This window comes from Periplaneta americana, chromosome 2 (genome assembly GCF_040183065.1).
Source record: "Periplaneta americana isolate PAMFEO1 chromosome 2, P.americana_PAMFEO1_priV1, whole genome shotgun sequence".
NCBI lineage: Eukaryota > Metazoa > Arthropoda > Insecta > Blattodea > Blattidae > Periplaneta > Periplaneta americana.
Window position 1 is genome coordinate 99,579,029 of NC_091118.1, and position 14,647 is coordinate 99,593,675.

At 34.7% G+C, this 14,647-nt stretch overlaps 1 protein-coding gene across 6 annotated transcripts in view; it reads left to right on the forward strand.

Annotated features, from left to right (window-relative positions):
• The window catches only part of axo (axotactin), a 356,966-nt gene that overhangs the window by 133,612 nt on the left and 208,707 nt on the right, over window positions 1–14,647 (forward strand). The window contains exon 3 of one of the 6 annotated variants that reach the window (XM_069818184.1): window positions 13,280–13,397. The exons of the other annotated variants lie outside the window; for them this stretch is intronic. The gene's annotated coding sequence lies outside the window, so the exon portion shown is untranslated. The remainder of the gene's footprint in view (window positions 1–13,279; window positions 13,398–14,647) is intronic. 6 annotated transcript variants of the gene reach the window in all.

The window sequence follows — 14,647 nt, forward strand, 5'->3', positions numbered from 1 at the left end:
CAGGCCACGAACTTTTCAAACTCACCTCCTATAAATATTATTTTATGGGTCAGACGCGTTGTTAAACATGGAGATAATGAAAATGAAGTACTATAAACGAAGTTTAAGGGCAGTGAATGTTGTATAAGTTCGACATAAGGAACTAAAATTTCCGAAATCAATGAAAAAGGTGATAGAAAACATAATATAGAGAAAATTAAGAATGCAAACATTCATTCATTCATTCATAGCGTTCTGTTCAAGGGCAGATCTTTCACTGCAAATTCAGCATTCTTCAGTGCTTCCTATTTTCTGCCTTCCTCTTTGTCTCCTCACATGATCCATATATCTTATTGGCGTCTATCTATTTTACTTTAGTAGGTTATTTTACGACGCTTTATCAACATCTTATGTTATTTAGCGTTTAAATGAGATAAAGGTGATAATGCCAATGAAATGAGTCCGGGGTCCAGTACCGAAAGTTACCCAGCATTTGCTCATATTGGGTTGAGGGAAAAACCCGGGAAAAACCTCAACCAGGTAACTTGCCCCAATCGGGAATCGAACCCGGGCCACCTGGTTTCGCGGCCAGACGCGCTAACCGTTACTCCACATGTGTGGACTTGTCTATCATTTGATATCTTTTTCTGCCCCGAACTCTTCTTCCATTCACCATTCCTTCCAGTGCATCCTTCAAAAGGCAGTTTCTTCTCAACCAGTAACCCAGCCAATTCCTTTTCCTCTTTCTGATCAGTTTCAGCATCATTCTTTCTTCATCCACTATTTCAAACAGAGGTACGTTTCTTATTCTGTCTGTCCACTTCACACGCTCCATCCTCCATATCCACATTTCAAATTCTTCTAGTCGATTCTCTTCACTTCGTCGTAATGTCCATGTTTCTGCCCCATAAAGTGCTACACTCCAACAAAGCATTTCACTAGTCTCTTCCGTAGTTCTTTCTTCAGAGGTCCGCAGAAGATAAGATGATGCTCATTTTTCTATTAAAAGCTTCCTTTGCCATTGCTATTCTCCTTTTGATTTCTTGGCAGCAGCTCATGTTACTGCTTATAGTACACCCCAAATACTTGAAACTGTCCACTTGCTCCACTGCCTCATTTAGAATTCATAAGTTTATCTTCTTTATTTTCATCCTATGACCATGGTCTTCGTCTTGTCCATGGGTGGGTAACTCGTGCTCTCAAACTGTCAACACAACCTCAGTCAGGTGGAACGAACTCTGTACCAGCTGTAGGGTCTGTATGCGGTTCTTGCAAGACATGTCTGCTCGCGTCTGCAGTAAATGGCGGCTCGTTTTAAGTGAAAAACAAAATAATCCCCAGATCATTTCCCTTCTTTTTATCAAATATAAGACCCTACTTCAAGACCTACAGCAGAATTCACTGGTAAGTTTGGAGAAACAGTGACAATTGACAAGGAAACGAGATTTTTCTGAAATCCATTTGGCTTACAGCCGATAGAAAATCCTGAAAGTTTATAGCTTGAATTAATAAATCTACGAAACAGCACGCCACTCATATTCCAGCGAAATCAGGAATCGAACTGTTCGTAATGCTGCCTAAGTCAGAATTTCTGCTTCCATATTATGTGCTTGAAGCATAGTTTAATACAAGAAAGAAGTGTAAAAGCTCTCAATATAGCCTACAGAAAGAGCTCAGAAGTAAGTTTATTTCATTTGCCGTGACACGTAAAAATTGCTTCCCTGAACTTGTGATTGTTTGCGAATACAGACTATTACCTTCCTGAGAACAGAGGAATACTCGTGTTGTGTGTTTAAAATGAGACATATAATAAGAAATATTAACAAATAATGTAATAATAAATAAGTGTTGCAGCTATATTTGTTGTATCTTGAAAAGATTTTATTCAGTTTGTATTTCCAGTACTAAACTAATTTACAAAGCTAGTATATAATATAATTTTATGTATGTATGTTTAGGTACAGTGTATCTAAAATTACTATCATGTACCATACGTCATTCTGAAATTCAAATCCTGGAGTAGATATCACGATCACCTGCATGAGCCGCCAGAGCACGTCGTGGCAATGAACTGCTTTTGCAGCGAAACTACAAACAACTTGTAACTGCTGCGGCTAGCTCCGTCTGTCTTTCTCTCTTTTAAGGTTTTTTTTTTTTTTAGCACTTTGTGAGCACGAGTTGCTCATCCATGACTTGTCATTTATCTTCAGTCCATACTGCTCACCGCTGTCATTTAGCTTCAACAGCATATATGCATAGATAAACACCTTTAATTCAATACCTAACATTGGATTTTATTGGAATGAGCATTGCTTCGACGATCTACAGTATTATACTTAAATATCTATTGCAGTAATGTTGAACCATTGTTAACTGAAAGTAAACCTTACAATAAGAGTGAATATTAAATGGTTACAGGCCTACATAGTGAAATAACTGTGGAATTGATATTGTAAATAAGTTATTTGTATTCATCTTCGTGATTGAGACAATTTTAAATAGAGCGTGATTATAAAGTCACAGGACATTTTTGGGGATTCGTCAACTAATAGCGAAGTAAAAATAGTACTACAATACAAACGAGACATAAAAACACAAAATCAACGCTTTTCCACATGACTTCCATCAGTAGCAAAACAAGTGTCCCAACGGTTCAGGGTTGTAAATAGCTTCTCCAACATATCCACAGTGTTCATCTTGCACGAGGACTACGCCCTATTGCGTCTCGGATATTTTCTACTTTCTCATTGGATATGAGTGGGCCACTTGTGCGGTTCTCATCCACTGCGGACTCTGTGCGCATGAATTTATTTACACATTTCAAATGCTTCTATTAGCTTCTGTCCATCTGAAAGGTGCCTTTTTATTTATTTATTTTTTTATTTTTTTGCTGGTGTTATACAAAATAGTAAAGCCAAAGCCTTTTTCCAATATCCAGTTGTAAAGATAGGTCGAACGTCAGTTCATTTCATATAAAAGTGAATGTGAATTGAATGGTGACGATCTGAGAACATTCATATTTATCTATGAAACACACACACGATTATAACACGGCGAGTGCTTAAAACGCTAGTTTCGCACGTGTTTCATACAAGATTTTTTAGACAGTCGCTCTAAATCCCTAATGTAGGCCCTATTCATATTTTAAAGAGACTTCGCAATGGCGAACTTGTGATGTTATAATGAACTGTTTAAAACACTGGTAAGGTTTCTGATAAACATAATGTAACAATGTTTGCTTATATTTGTTATAATATCATAAAGTATTTTGTTTGAAACCCAGTTAAACTTGGTATAACGGTTATCACTGCCATCTGGATCCGAATCTGGTATAGGCTATGTACGAATACGGATTTAAACGGCGCTGCGTTGATTTTGTTTAAAACGCCGCTAAAGGTTGACATGACTTCAGCGACCAAAGCCGTTTAAGTTAATTTTCCGGCCTAGCCGCTGAAGTTAAAGTTTTCGGACTGACAGTCCGAAAAGCAACTATTTTAAAGAGTATGTACTAAAATAGTACATTATGCAACGAGCCTATAATGGTAGTAATTAAGACACGAATATGTTTATGAAACGAGCGCAGCGAGTTTCATAATTTTTATACGAGCATCTTAATTACCATCAGTCAATTTTCATACGACTTTTTATGCTCGACCATATTTCTAACTTGAAATTATTCATAAGTATTCATGTTATTCTTATCTGACTGAGGAGCGAAACTGACCTTGTGCAATACCTCGTAAATTGTGTGATGTACGCAGACGCGAAAGTATTGATTTTTTCCGAGAAACAAATGTCGACATTGACCTTGATATAATCTAGAGAGTAAAATAAATATTAATCTTGATATAACTTTGAAATTGAATTAGACATTGAAAAACGAGATGACAAATTGAATTTATTTGAATATTATTCACAATTAACGCTAATTATTATAGTAACAGAACTGACTTTATTTTAAATATAGGTGATTTATTGTGCAATTGGTGAAATGAATTTGCGGGAATGTGCTTTGTGAAAGGCTGGAAGATGACTGTGAATTGATGTTAATTTGTGTGTTATTTTTTTCGACTGAGTTTAATATTGTATTTGAGATTTCAATCTTATTTTGGATCGATTCTTCAACATAACCTTCTGCGACAGTATTGGATTTCCAGCCTCCGTGACGTTTCAATGTTGTGATGTCGCCGCCAGCGTCTACTAAAATTGTCGCAGAACTCCTGCGAAAACAGTTGTCTTTCGATTGCATATCCGAGAATAATCGATGCTTGCGCTTTCATATTGCTACAATGGTATTTTCTGATTGGTGGAAAACCTGAACTTTAATGAATGAAGGGCTGCTACCAGGTGTATAATTACTACATTGCGGCATGGTCGAGCATAAAATAAATTATGTGCCTAGTGTATTACTTTAATCTTCACGAAATGAGATCTACGATAAAGATGTCCAAATAACAATGTCCATAATTTCTTAAATCCACAAAAGAAATGGGTAATATGGGATATCGAATAGATAGAATGTATTGAGTAAAGCAACTGATAATAAAATGTATTAGGCCTATAATCTGTAATGTTGTGTGGAGTAAAAAAATAAATTCCTTGAAGGGTATTACAGAATTTTGTTCATTTCATTGCAGTTCCCAATCTTCATAAAGCTTGAGACGATAGCTCAGCTCTAATCTACAGTTTTCTTCATTCTTGCGTAGGCCTGTATAATAATGTAAACTGTTGCTTTACTTGTAAATTCAGGAGGCATAATTTTTAATGCGATGTTTTAACATTTTGATTGCCGCTACCCAATTTCATAACGGTAATTTCGTTGTTCGTTAAATATTTTGTAATGGACTCGTAAATGTTATGGTGTGTGACAATTTGACTCTGAAACCTACGTATTATACCGATCTGTAACGGCACATGTAGTGCCTGTCAAAACTTGGTCATAAACATTCCATATTTCAGGTCCGAATCTTTGTAGCCTCGCTTGGTGTCTTTTTCTTAAATAGGTTCTTTCCATTACAACGCTAATTCCATTACAGTGAGTTCAGTGGTATCTACAATCAAATACGATCAATACATCATACTGTATATTGGGACATTTTTAATTTTTTTCGAACGTCATTTCTCACTTGTAGGTCTTCCATTTGTAGTAAGCAATTTTCAAGTCCACAGTAACTATTGTCTCCAGATAGACTGACAAATGGACGAGAGATCCTTTAATTGATGCAGAAAGGAACTCTGCAAACGTAACATCCATTCCCCCAACTCGAAGTCCATTGTAATTAGTAAAGGATCAAATTTACATTTCGTTTTTGAGCTTTTAGCTTGAGTGTGGCGAATATCGTCCTATAGGCTATGTTCGTTCTTATTTTCTGTTGCATAGGATAGGAACTAGTGGCAAAAACACACTTAGGCCACATTATGAATAATGTACAACTGATTAAACTCTTAGGCCTGAGAAATTATTCTTTTTTTTTCTGCGGAATGAAATTCATTATGTATCAAAACAAAATTTTGGTGTGCAGAATTCGAATCTGTTTCCGCCCCCCCCCCTTTTACGAGGGAGAGTCAAAAAGTAATCTTAATAATTGTTTTATTGATTGAATATGTACAATAAGACTACAAACACTTCATCACTTTTCTACATACAGCCCTTACCAAACTTTTAAGGACACCCCTCCATAGGCTAAGTGATTTTCACTCCTGTCCTTACACTTATGTGAAATCTCCTAATGTTTATACAGGGACCAGATGTCTGTAATGAGTTTTTACTGCAAACCCAATCTGTCTATATTCCAAATTGTGGATTATATAACAATTTTTCTTTTATGAAAACGTGTTGACAAATTATATACTTTGTACGAAAAAGAATAATTACTCCAGAGTGGGTTGACTTAGATCAGTGAATTTTGGGATACAGTTAGACATATCCGAAAGACTTTTTGTGCAATTAGGCCTATTATTTTTTTGTTTAAAAATTTTGTGACAATTCGTACAGGCATTGTATTCCAGATTGCTTTTTTTTTTTTTTTTTCTTTAGGAAAAATCATAATTTTCTGAAATTCTCTTGAGCTCGTAATTCGCGGCAAATGGACCCGGATCCGCCACTGCCATTTACCATAACATTGGGAATTGGTAACATTGATAAATCAGCTTATTCCCTCTATTTTTAGTAATTAGCTATGGATTTGCTGCAAGTGTGGAAAGGTTAGATTTCTTCCTTGGAAAAAAAAGAAAGAGGAGAGGAGAGGAGAGGAGAGGAGAGGAGAGGAGAGGAGAGGAGAGGAGAGGAGAGGAATTCAGTGAGTGTGGACGTGAAGTCGCAGATTAGTGGGATGTGGAAGAATGACTGGAGATATGTCTAACTCCATTTAAAAATTCACTGATCTAAGTCAACCCATTCTGGAGTAATTAATTTTTTCCCTACAAAATATGTAATTTTTCAATAAGTTTCATAACAAACAAATTGTTATATAATACATAGTTAGAATGATAGACAGATTGGGTTTGCAGTAAAAACTTTACTTTTCACGGGCATTTGGTCTCTGCATAAACATCAGAGGGTTTCACATAAGTATAAGGACAGTGAAACATCACTTAAGGAGGGATGTCCTTACACTTTTGGTAGGAGCTGTAGTCCCCACTACGTTCAATGCAAGTGTTCCTATTATACAGTATGTGTAGTACTTTGATTTACTATGAGAGTCCGATTTTTTATTTATATATTAAGGTTACTTTTTGACTCAGCCTCGTATCACGTATGCGTTTCATTTTACAGTAAGAAAATGAAATGTACAGAGCATAATGACTTACATTTATATTTTATAATCATATATTATGCATGAGTGAAACACTGGCTAAAAAGGACAGAATTTCATTAATACTAATACAGGACTTAAAAATTAATCATATAGGCTTAAAATTGTTTAACTCGCTTGAGGAAAACTATTTCCTCCCCCCCTTTATTGCAAATGAACATGAGTGAAACACTGGCTAAAAAGGACAGAATTTCATTAATACTAATACAGGACTTAAAAATTAATCATATAGGCTTAAAATTGTTTAACTCGCTTGAGGAAAACTATTTCCTCCCCCCCTTTATTGCAAATGAACACTGAGTTGATTCGCGTTTATGGTTATGATTGGAGCTATCGCTTATTACGCACAGGCAGTAATCGCTTATACCGCCTTATAAACAAACGCATCAGTGGTGAATTTTAGGCGACCAGCGAGAGCCGAAATTTCGTAAAAGCTATGATGCTCGCCTCATACAATCCGTCACTGATCTTCCTGTCTGCTCCTACCGTACCAAAACACTACTGTCTCAGCCGGGGAAGGTGAAGGGAGTTAAGGGATGGTCTACAGCGACTCAGTCGAGTTATTAGCGCCTATATCTGTCCTAGACGATCAATCGAACCAGGGATATCGCAACAATACAAAAGTTTCCCCTCCTTTATGAAAATGTTTTTGAATACTTTCTCGCTATTTCTATAGATAGCTACCAGTAACAGGTTGTAACAAGATTTTTTTTAACCCTTGGCACCCAAGTTCCACTACCATACAGAAGTATAGGAACAGCTTTGTTTTATAGAATTTTATTCTTATTCCTTTCCTTGTTTTTCGTTTTAATGTCCTATGAATTGTGTTGAAAATTTGACAATTTTGTATAAATGTCTTTCTGTGTTTCAAATTCTGTAGTAAATTTGTAAACCTAGATATGTAAAGTTTGAGACTTGTTCTATAGCTTCATCTTCTATAATTATTTTTGACCTTGCAGGTAACTTTCGTAAAAATTCCATTATTTTATTTTTCTCTTTTGAGATTTTGAAATCATACTGTTTGCATCCTTTGTTTAGGTGATGTAGAGAATATTGTGTCTTCTTTTTTTATTTGTAATGTAACAGTATCATCGGCGTATATAGCAAAATATTAAAACTTTAAATGTTGTTTACTTTAATCCCGTTATTAAAAATGTTTCCCCAATTTTGGATGATGTCATTTATGTAGATGTCAAAAAGAGTAAGTGAAATACTAGACCTTTATTTACTGTAATTTCTTCTGTTCTTTTCTTTCCAGTGTTTATTGTTTTTTATTTAATTTTATTTTTTTTTTTGTTAATACTTGTAACATAACATGTAGTATACCCAAAAATTTAGCTCATCCCTGAAAGAGTAGAACTCGTGCTCAGAGGCGGATTCCAGATTTTAAATTAAGAAGTATATAATACGGTACAATTTGTTTTATGTCTACTACACAATAAGAATATATAAATTTTAATTTACAATTTTTCATTATTTATAAAATCCATACATAACTTTCTAAATTTAATACTAGAATACTAATAGAATTGACAAGATTAGGATATTTAAGTATAAATTTGTTACATATTCTTCGACCTAAATTACTACTATGATTAAATATTGTATTAGTGTTCCGTTTTGGTTGAAATAATTTTAAAGAATTCATATCTTTTGTTTCATAACTATGAGAATACAATTCAAAGCTATTTAGATTTTTATGTACGAATTTTATTATCTTAATATATAAAATTGAATGTATGTATGTATGTAATGTATGTATGTAATGTATGTATGTATGTATGTATGTATGTATGTATGTATGTATGTATGTTCTCATACAAATCTACACGCTTTGACCGATATGTGCAAAGTTTGCACATTTAACCTTCATAACCAGGAGAAGAACATAGGCTACATTAAAATTGTGCAAATGGAAGTTAAAGTAATTAAAATTATAGAAAATAAAAATAAATAGATCAGATATTCATGTATATTATTAAAATGCAAAATCTTCTACAGTCAATTGTTTTTTATTATTGTCTGTTGTATTCAACATCGACTTTCACGAGGCCATGGAAATTTTAACACGAAATTAAATTACATTGTTGTTACAGAGCATGAAGGCTAAAACTAGATAATTCATGCAATAAGTATCTTTACGCAGTCCAGGACCGTATTATGAATTCCTCGATTCAGTTTTGTAGATAGTGAGCAAACTGTTTTATACAACTGAATTCTAGAATTCTTTGAAACTACAAGGTTTGCTACCACATAATTTACTTAATATTGAATAACCAATAGTACTATTGCGAAATATTGACCCACCAAATTATGCACGAATAAGAATTGGTGTGGAAAAACTCATACGAAACGTAATAGAATTGGCAATATTAACTGCAAAAATAAAAGGAGATGTTTTTATTCCACGTATTGCTAGGATACTCATTCAATTTTAAGCAACTGCAATTTCAATGCCACTAGCATTTGTAATGACCATATTAAAATGAAGCTCAAGGGCAGTCGCTCAAAGTTGCAGACATTAACTTAAAAACTGCGTGTTTTTCACATCCTTAACTATATTTTACACAAAGAAGTGAAAAAAAAATTACACATATCAATAAGCAATTCAATCATACTTTTGTCATATTGCTAATGTAGTATGTGAATGTACATAATCCCACTGAAAATAACATTGTATTAATTCTCAAAATATTGTTGTTCACGTCCGAAAATGTGTTGCTGCGAAATTATATCTGTATAATCACGTTGCACATTTAGTATGTTAAGCGTTGTGGAAATAAAAATCTCTTAATTATAAAATACCGGTAGGCCTATACGTTTCTCAGAATATTAGTCTTTACGTTAAAAAATGACTTATTGCGAGTTTATATTGCATCTGCATTCTGTGTATAAAATTAGAATTAATACAATATGTTCTGAATTTATGAGATATAGTTTCAAGTTTTATTAAAAAAAACTGAGTATGATATGTGGGTGTACAGCGGTCAAGAGGTAAAAAAATCTTCCAATATAAATTAAATATTATATATGTATATATTGATTCGATGCTGAAACTGATCAGAAAGAGGAGAAGGAGTTATATTTTCGTTGGGTTTTACTTTGTTTATAGTTTGATTTTTCTATTACTTTATTTGTATTTCTGGCGGTGTGGAAGAGAAGGCCTAAAGACAATTTGTTTTGTTTGTGTATAGTTAGGTTTCCGAGATTTCCGAAAATATAAGAACCAGTTTAATTAAAAATAGAAGCAGAAAGGAAAACCCGGGCAACGCCGGGTGCTTTCAGCTAGTAATATAATAAATTTGTCTTGTCTTAAGAACCTTAAAGTCTAAAAACAATTTTTGAGATGGAAAATCAATAGGTTTATGAAGACATGTTAATTATTTTCGTCTGTAATAAATAAAGTGAATTAAAATTGGTTTTAAATAAGCAACTGCATCCTATAGTTCCATACATAATTACAGAAATAATATTAAGTATATTGTGCGTAATAAACTTATTGACAAATAATTCTTCAATAAAACAAAATAATATATTATTTTACGTAGGTAATTCATGACAGAGGTAATTAATGTGTCGGTTCCATTTTAAATGATCGTCGAAAATCATGCCTAAATATTTAATTTCAGAGGACTCCTTGGATAATACTAACACTTATAGCTCGTTGGATAATACGCACGGTTCCACATCTGTGGAGTAACTGTTAGCGCATCTAGCCGCGAAACCAGGTGGCCCGGGTTCGATTCCCGGTCGGGGCAAGTTACCTGGTTGAGGTGTTTTCCGGGGTTTTCCCTCAACCCAATATGAGCAAATGCTGGGTAACTTTCGGTGTTGGATCCCGGCCTCATTTCACCGGCATTATCACAATCTCATTCAGACGCTAAATAACCTAAGCTGTTGATAAAGCGTCGTAAAATAACCTACTAAAAAATACGCACGGTGCAGCAATGTCGATAGTCGACTTTACTCGCTGGCCACTAGCATACTAGCCACCGGGCCGTGTCAAACAAAAGACAATCGAAATGGTGGTAGTAAAATTCGCGACTATATTCTTAAATAAATCACTCCATTAGTCAACGAAGTAAAGGGGGAAAAAATGTGTTTCACGGAATATCATTTAAATAACGGAAAGTAAATTTCCGGTTAATGTTCGCCAAAGCGTAAGTACATAATTATGACCGCGTTACGTTTTATTTGTGGCCTAGAGAAAATACCTAGCCTTTTACGAAAAAAAAACTATTAGGGGCCATGAAATTATTCACCGCTTTAATTATATTGTTGTTTATCAATATTAAGAAACAAAAATTGTCATAAAGGCCATGACCGAATAGAATCATCGATACCGAAGAGAGAAACCCATTCGGCTGTGATGAAACAAAAGAAATTGCGAGAGAGATTTTAGTTCGAGATAAAATGGACACACAATTTTGATGACCATACTGTTAGTAATGGAGATCTCTTGTAAGATCTGTCTTAATCTTCTATGTAGAAACGTCGTCCAAACAAATTGGTGGTCCAGGGAAAAATCATTGAAATAGATGAGAGTAACAGTGCTGCTATCTCTCAGTAATGTTCAGAACGAAGAGAGAAAAACAAACAAATTTCTCCTTCTAACGACACCACAGACCAAAGTCATGTTCTTATGTTGCCAACATTGTGTATTTAGTTAAATTTGGTCGTAACCGTAACGGCGCGATTCAAAGCTACCGTGTTACTTCTCCAGTTTAGCGTACTCCTTAATAGTAGGACTTTGCAATAATCAACAACAATCAGAGTTACGTAATTTAATACTTAATATAAATGTAGGAGATTTGTTACATTTTTCAAGTAATGGGAATGGAATAATTATGGTTTTATTTTCGATGATAGATAATTTATGTCAAATCATTTTTTTTTTTTTTTTTTTTTTTTGCTAATTTAAGTCCATTATTTGAATTATTATGTGTGTCATACCAAGTTTTTCCACCAAAAAGTAAAACTGAATTATAATTTTAGTGTTATGAATATATTTTGTAATATTCGTATTAAGTGCTGAAGGTAGCCTTGATTTTCCATTATAGTTCATAATTTAAATCAGTTTACTCTATCGAAGGCCTTCTCGATATACACAATATACCATTTTCTGTGTACTTATGTAACTGAACAGTTTAGTCGGTAACTGTGCCAGAATTTCCTCACCAGATATCCGAATTAAAATCAGAGAATTGAAGAAAAATTATTGGTAGGCAGAGACGTTCTAGGGACAGTTTTCACTGGGTACTCCGGTTTTGACGTAGAACTATGCCTTTCTACTCACTAGTTACTGAGAGGGGGGAATTTGGGAATTGACCGTCATAACGAAATAAATCCCCTTCGTCGTACTCCACGTATTCCCTTCGATCTTCATGTGTTCCCCGTGCGTTCTCCTCGTGTTTCCCGTGCGTTCTCCTTGTAATCCTCATGTGTTTTCCTTCTGTTTTCCATGGTTTCCCCTCGTCCTCCTTTTGTTCCCCATTTGTTTCCTTTGTGTCCTTTGTGTTCGCATTGTAGTGTCCTTGTCTTTCCGTTATCCTTCTATTCTCCTTGTTACATTTCTCACACCACCCACATGTAGTTATGCGTAAAGATATTACGCAGCAGTGTAAGTAAAGCTATGTACTGTACTTCCCAATTGTTTTGTCATTTACATCATTACTTTATCCATTATCATTTACAAAATTCAGTTGATGGACAAAGTTCTTCTATCGATGTTAGGTCACGCTGACCTGGTGATCGATAATACTTATTATGCGTTTCTGAGACGTATGATGTGAATTAGCAGGTGAAGGATGAGACAAAATCTTACGCATATAGGTGGCGGCAGAAATGAGCCCAGTGTACTACCTCCAAATTTGGGGGTGAGCGAAAAATGGCCGATAAATTGTCTGGCGCCTTAATTCAGGGATGGAGTCCTCTCGCGTGCTAAAGATCTGCTTTGCTTCCGAAATAATTGTTTAAAAGGATTTTTATCGCCCTTAAATTTCTCGGCTGGATTTCTACCTTCTAACCTCAAAGCCAGTGATAAGCATGGTAACAGTAATTGCGTACAATCGGTGAAAGGTAACGTGAGGTACTAAGTTGCAACTTCAACATTTTTTCCCCCATTATTTGATCACCTGCTTAAATCTAGTGATTCTATAGCTGTTAGATTCACTTCACTACCAGCAATATTTCCTCGAATACACACATTATAGCTAATCACGACAGCTATTTAACTCTTGGATTGACACAATTTTAAATATTAATCAAGCGAAGCAAGCTACTCTAAATTAAATTCTCCATTTTCATTCAGATGCTCTATACATTTTGCTTAGTCAACTATCCGAAGACAGGTCTGAACCTCACAAGTGTTACCAAGAAGGTACCACTTACGAGATAACTAGGCCAGGAGATTATGAGGTAGAGTGGCCAGTTCCTTTAAAATTCAACGTAAGCGCTAGCATTTCATGCACTTTTTTTTTTTTCAGATATGGCTGAATGTTCTATACTGCTCTCACAAACATAGTATCATTTGGGTCCCGACCACACTCCTCTCGAATTAACGCTTCTAAAGTAGTCATATCCCGAGGTTTTCTTGCTTTTAAGGTAAGCTTATACCCACAAAAAAGTTCAACGGTACGGTCATACACGGACAGTGTTGTCGCCATGGTTACTGCCCCGAGATTAATTTCTTTATACAAGACATTTTTCAGTAAATTTTCTGATTAAATGCACGTTTCGGACTGCACTGAGGGTAAAATTAAATTAAATCTTCATTTGTGCTTGATTTGTGCTTCAAATGGTGTGGAACAAGTACATTTTAACGATGGGGTGGGTCCCTTAATCCAGGGGTTCCCAACCGGTGTGTCGCGCAACTCCTTGGTGTGTGTCGCGAAATTTTGAAATTGAAAAATAAATTTTATGTCATCCAAGAGGTCTCTTTACAACACATTTTTTATTGACAACGAAGTCTTTGTTATGGTAATTTTTTTTTAAATTTTGTTACAGGTTTAACCAATGAAACGTGAACACCTGCAACAATGCTCAGTTTAATTTTTCTGCCTGGTGATAATTCGAATGAACACCTGCAACAATGATTAGGCTATTGTTAGTAATTATTAGGGCTAAGAATTGTATGCCGTTACATTGCGCTTCATGCGTCTCTGACTTTAGGTACCAGTACGTAATTGCGTTGGGGTGGGGGATTTCAGTGTGTTTCGTTCAGCAGTGATCTTCAGTTGATCGGTTACATTACAGCCGAATACTGCTATTCGTAACAGACAACATTCAACGTCCTGTAAAGAAGAATAATAGCAAGATGCCGAGGACGAAATTTGTTACTTAATTACAAATGAGGAAATTTGTAATAATGATACAGATTTTGAGATAAATAATAATGCTTGTGTAAAATATTTCAAATATGTCCCCATTGTTTCTGCAGAAGTGGAACGAAGTTTCTCTAGATATAAGGCTTATTTTCTAGCAACAGGCAGTCATTCTCCTTTGGAAATTTGAAAGTGTGGTTTGTTACTCACTGCAACAATATATGAAATGAAAAATTATGTAAAACAAAAACGTAATACACTATCATATTAACATAGTGAAATAATAAGGCTGATATTTTTCAATGTCATATTAGGCGTATTTTCTACAGACAGAAAATAACATGTTGTCAGTGTTATTGTGACGAAACTGAATAATTGGAACACGAAATAGGAAAAATAGAAAAGATGAAAAAAAAAATACTGAATAAACATTATGGATATGTACAGTATGTAGCTAGCTCTATGTAAAATTTGTGACTTAATTTCAAATGAGGAAATTTATTAATAATGATGCAGATTTTGAGACAGATA